The sequence below is a fragment of the Siphateles boraxobius genome, unplaced genomic scaffold (genome assembly GCF_051911475.1).
Source record: "Siphateles boraxobius isolate OS27281-9 unplaced genomic scaffold, OSU_SipBor_1 68, whole genome shotgun sequence".
In the NCBI taxonomy this organism is placed as follows: Eukaryota; Metazoa; Chordata; class Actinopteri; order Cypriniformes; family Leuciscidae; genus Siphateles; species Siphateles boraxobius.
In genome coordinates, this window is record NW_027509195.1 from 1,442,172 (window position 1) to 1,448,340 (window position 6,169).

The 6,169-nt window shown below is 36.6% G+C and overlaps 1 long non-coding RNA gene across 1 annotated transcript; it reads left to right on the plus strand.

Annotated features, from left to right (window-relative positions):
• The first annotated feature begins 3,950 nt into the window (after positions 1–3,950).
• Positions 3,951–5,830, plus strand: LOC143722785 (uncharacterized). The gene is made up of 3 exons (XR_013196998.1): positions 3,951–4,055; positions 4,892–4,991; positions 5,649–5,830. It is a non-coding gene; the product is annotated as an uncharacterized LOC143722785 (long non-coding RNA).
• Positions 5,831–6,169: the final 339 nt, after the last annotated feature.

Sequence of the window (6,169 nt, forward strand, 5' to 3'; positions counted from 1 at the left end):
TGAAATAAATCAACTTTTTGATGATATTCTAATTATATGGCCAGCACCTATTTATAAATATACAATATAATAGTATTATTATAATATAAAGTATATATATATGTGTGTGTGTGTGTGTGTGTGTGTGTGTGTGTGTGTGTGTGTGTGTGTGTGTGTGTGTGTGTGTGTGTTTTAACATATGTAAAATGTATAAATGAATACATTTATTACCAATTGGCTACAATGACACATGTGCCAACCAACCCCCAAATCAGTGCGTCAACCAACCCCATCCACATTAGGACACAACTCTTTACTGAAATTATGTTAGCCACATAGCATCACTCATCAGAGACTTTTAAATTTCATATCAAAATATAGCTGATCCTATCTATATCAACTGAAATCCTTACATTTTATATTATCTCTATCTATCAAAGTTCTAAAATGTATTTAGTGGGGAGAAGGTTTTTTGTTGTTGTTTTAACAGTAAAATACTGTAGAAAAGTTATCCTCACCTCAACAGTTAGTGACAGTTCATGATTTTAGTAATGGGTGTGTTCAGGTCAAGAGGGCAGTCATTTTGATGTCAGATTTTTGTGGCAGCGCCCTCTAGTTTACTAGAACTGAACTGACCCCCCCCCCCCCCCCCCCCCCACACACACAAAAACATCTACAGTATTTAAACTAATGATGTATTTTGAATTTACATGTGGGTGGGTTTGTAATTGAAACCGTTCTGTGTCCATCAACCGTAATTTCCACCAATTTAATCAAACCACTCTTCTTTTAAACATTATGATGTGATTTTATTTCACATGTCTTTGCGTTTCTCGTTGCCTCTCGTATTGAGCTATTTGGTCCGCACACAAGACTCACTGCCAATCACACGTGCTCACATCATTCTCTTTCTATGAAACCTGTAAACTGCATTCACCAGTTTTCACTCTATAGCGGTTGACCAGAACACTGAAATTATTTCTCACTTAAACTACAATCAAATGGATTTCCCCACACATTTTGCGTCAGTCCACAGCGTGGTATTTTATTATTTTATGCGTGGCCGCGGCGTCAGAAGTGCGCGACCGCGCGCAGCTTAGAGGGAACATTGGCTACATATTACAATTTTTAAATTAAATTACAACTTTTAATGAAATGCTCTACGAATCATAGTCCATTAGACTCACTTACTTGCTCAAGAACTTTTTTCCCCCCTTCGTAGTTTAAAGTTATTATTCAGGGGAAAGAACAGGAGCATGTAAGAGGTATGGTTTATTTATCTCAATGATCAATGCTATGCTCAATTTCCAGACTAATGGAACCTTTACACCAGTATGCCAAGGTCTATGTAGTCTGACCCAAACAAATCACCCATAATTCACCTGCCCATTATGGATAATAACCACCCGCTTTGGGCAAACATACAGCTCAGCACATGTGACAGATTTGCTGAGAACTACAATCCATTTGTGCTCTCTGCAGTTCAAGTCCAGTTCTACCAGTAAAACTAAAGGCAAGAACATAAGCTTACTAAGCTTCATGAATCCAGTATATCGAACGAATACAATGTTTTACCAATGTAGTTTAATATATATCTACTTGCCAGCCCTAAGATTAACCATCAGTGTTGGGTAGTAACTAACTAAAAATAGTGATGAGTAAATTAAAAGTTTTTGAACAAATTGGTTGAGTGAAAGACTCACTAATAAAGATCTTCACTTGTTTAATTTCTGAATGAATCTGCAGCTTTGAACGAACCAATTGAATGAATGATTCAATTACTCACTCATTTAGACGTTAGGTGTGTTCGACTTCATGCCGCGCTGCGCAGACCGACTGACGTCTGACTTGACATCTAAGCCATTTAGAAATGTTGTCAGACTTGCAGAGCGGCTGCACAAGCTCTGATGATGACAGCTCTTCCACGATTTGCCGGATTCACAGATGACAACAATGACGAGTTTCGTGTTTATTCTGACAGTTCTTCTAATGCTCACAAATCTATTTTTATAACAGTAAAAGCTCTTTTCATTTAACCATAATAAAATAGCCTTATGTCTTACTTTATACTTGTACAAATGGCGCTGTATTAAGCAGTACATGAAAAGTGCTTCTGTTTCTTCATGAAAACATCTGAAACGTCTGTGTATTTGACAAATATTGCATCTAATCCACTTCGTCTGTGATAAAGCAAGCAAACACCGTGCGAGCGTCACTGCCCGGAAGCAGAGAGTGTCAGCCTTTAATTTTCTATGCCTCTATGTCTGACAATAAAACCATTTTGCCCAAAGTTAAATCCGTGGAAGTGCTTTTTTTTTAAGTCCTTCAGGGCTTTAAGTGGAATCTGCAGTGGCCTTTCATTCAAAATCACTCTAAATTGTAACTATTGCCAGAGGAATGAGCGTGGGAATGTGTTATAAAATCAAGGTCAAGGTTTGTTAGTAACCCTGAGTGTGGGACAGTTGGAGGTGAATTTACTGAGTTCTGGCTCAGTTCCTATGAGACAGGTCTGAAAGTAAAAGCAGCCCCTCTCTGAGGATACGTTCATTCGCTTCACTGTGCAATAGAGCTGAAAGGCCCTCCACCGAATATCTCCAGAGACTGGGACGGATCGAGAAAAAGGAGTATAATTGGCCACAGGAATAAGCAGTTATCTGAATTGTGTGGAATTTGTTGGTTTTCTCATGGGCAAACTCACAAATGTTCGGGCTTGAGCATCCAGACTGTCTTTCTCATAGCATTCTGACAATGCATCTATATAAAAGAGTTGTTTTTGGAAGCAGAACAAAATCATAAGGAATGCGTCTAAACTGTCTTTACCTCAAAGATATTCAGGTAATTAAACTCAATATGTCCTCTAAATATAATTTTTTTTTGTGAAAGGATGAGTCTGTCTCGCTTTTCCCAATCCATATCTCTGTGCCTCACTCCTATGATCATTTTTTAATTTTTGCTCCACATCCCGAAAAAAATATTCCAATCCAATTACAGTCCAATTGGGAGTTGTATTCGGGTGGATTAGTTTTAGCTGTGCATTAGGACTTTCAAAGTCCAGTGACAGACCACGGTAGATGAATTTTGCTACATATAGTCCACGTGAAAATAGTTTTTTTTTGGAAAAAGAGAAGATGCAGTATAATTTGAAGATTATCTAATGAAAATGAATATGATGAAGTGTATATATGAAAGTATGACATCACAAGCAACTATTAAAAACATTCATTCGACAGTCCAACTGAAAAAAAAAATGGTTGTAAGCAGTCTGTAACTGGTAGCTGTAATACCTTTTGTAACACACACACACACACACACACAGACACACACACACACACACACACACACACGCCAATGCATATACATATAAAGTGATTCATCATATTCATTTAGAGACTAGATGGAAAATATATGCTGTTAAAAACAACCCAGGCTCATGGGAAATACGTTACTCTGCCTACATTTTTGCAAAACCTGAAATACGTACCTCCAGGTACGTTTCCCTGCACTTTTCGGGTGAAAAGTCCACTAGAGGCGCTAAGTGGTATCATTTTTTCTCCGTTCCAGATGGTTAAATAAAGTTTATAAAAACAATAATATGAGTAATGTACAGACTTCTCAGTAGGCCTATACACTCATTTTAATATAAATTAGGATTTTTTCCCACGCTTCTGAGGTGCCACACAGCCCAGTCTCACGGCAGTTCGTGATATGGTCACGTCATTTAATCTACTGGTTCGTGATACGGACACGTTTATTTCGTTATTTTCGTGATATCAGCATTTTTATTTATTTATTTAATTTATTTATTTGTTTACTAATGTAATGCACGATTATTTCTCCCAGTCGGGCAGCTGTTTAATCGACATTTATTCACGATATCTTATCATGTTTATGTATTTATTTTAATGTTATTATTTCGGTCTTATTGCCAGGGAAGCTGGACTGCTTTGCTGTTTATTGATTTAAAAAAAAAAAGTATAAACGACTACACGAATTTTATCAGTAGGAAATCGCGTTGAAGAAGTCTCCTTCCGAACACATCGCGATATTTGGCATCAGTTCATGTGTGCCAGATGTTGGTGAGTAGCAAAATACACTGTCCTAATAATGTTTGATATATTGTCTTTTCTGATGGTCGAAATGAATCAGATTAGCTCATGTTCAGTCACTGCATTATCTGTCATCTCCACGGAGGCTTTGCGTTTCATTGCTTTCTAATTCAAAACAGGGTGATTAAACACTATCTGTCACGTGACGTGCTACAGGCCTAGACCTTCTATCAGTTAATCATATTCATATTAGGTTTAAAGTAAGTTAGTACAATTAGTTCCAAAGTGGTATTTGTATTAGAATCACAGTAAAAACAACACTTACCTTGCTTTTACCACAGTAGCCTTAGTTTTACTGTGATAGATGTGGTAAAAGGACAGTAACCACAAAACTTACCACACTTTTACCACATTATTTGTAGTTTTAATGTGATATTTTTTGTAAATGCATATTAACCACAACACTTACCATGCTTTTACCACATTATTTGTAGTTTTAATGTGATATTTGTTGTAAATGCACACAACACTTACCATGCTTTTAACACATTATTTGTAGTTTTAATGTGATATTCGTTGTAAATTCACAGTAACCACAACACTTACCATGCTTTTACCACAGTAACCTTAGTTTTACTGTGATAGGTGTGGTAAAAGGACAGTAACCACAAAACTGTCCGTGCTTTTACCTCAGTATTGGTAGTTTTAAAGTGATATTTGTTGTAAATTCATATTAATCACAACACTTATCATGCTTTTAATGCCAAATAATGTAACAAGAAATATTTGTAAGGTAAATCAATAATTTTTCCATTAAATAATCCGATATATTATATATAATGATATTTTCTTTTCTCTCTTTTTAGCTGAAAAGACCAAAAGGGCCTTTCGGACTCAGTCAGCTCATTATTGTTTGAGGAGAAGTAAACGGGAGACGAAAAGCTACAAAGGCAAATATTCGCAATGGTATGTATGTGTTGGTTTTAAGCCTAAATCAAACATTTTATCAATCATTTGTTGTTTCTTAAACCTTTTCTTACAAAACCCATAGCCCAATCAGTACAAACATAGTCTCAAAGTCTTAATAATTCACAAGATTTAACAAGTTGTCAAATTCGTACAATACTTGTACATAATCATGCAGCTTTTACTTCTTGTGCTGTCAATGGCTAGTGCCTCAATTCCTGTACATATTTATCTCCATATTTGTAAATCAGTTGCGCACCTTCTTGGAAAGTAGTCGGATGTCCCATACACTGTCAGAAAAGTTTATATTAATTGCATTGTATTCATTAAAATTATTACAAATTGGACCCTGTCTGTTGATGTTCCAATGACACATGATGTCTCTCCACACCTCATAACCTTCCTCTGTTTGCAAGAGTGCAAAAGCTAATCTGACTTGTCACATGACATCAGATACTCGATTATTTTGTCGTAATCATATCAGTTACACTGCTGATAACTGTCCCGTTTGCATGTAAATCATGTTTTTTTTTAAAACAAGTTTATATGATTATTGCTTGCTATTAAAGACATGCTTGTTTTCATAGAAATGACCACATATCAGTGAGCTTATTACATAAATGCATTTAACATTTAATTATGCAATACTCCTTACAGAAAAATATCCCACAGTTATGGATAAACTCACCACATCATCATCAAGTCCTGTACTGGGCACATTGGGCAACAAGTGTTCTCCAACGTATTCGATCCGTGGCCAAGTTCTCCACATCTTCCCATGGGACACTGACATTCTTCTGGTCTTCATGAAACATCTGTCTCCATGTCTTCCTTGGTCTTCCCTGTCTCCTGCATCCACCTAGTGGTGTCCACTTCATAACTGTCTTTGGGTGGTGTAGTTTGGGCATGCGTAGGATGTGTCCAGCGAGGTGCTCCTTTTTTTTCTGTCACAGTTTCTGAAAGTCTTTATGTGGAGTCCCACTCTTATGATCTCTGATATATGCAGAGCCATTATTTAAGTTTTGGTAAAGGACATATTCATTGACATCCATTAGTTCTAGTCATGCAGCGACTTCATGACAATAGTCAAATGTATATTTCTGCAAGTGTATATAGCAGGTGTTTGTCCGAACAATTGAAGATAGTGAGAGTGTTCAGGAAAACCTTTTAAAACAAGC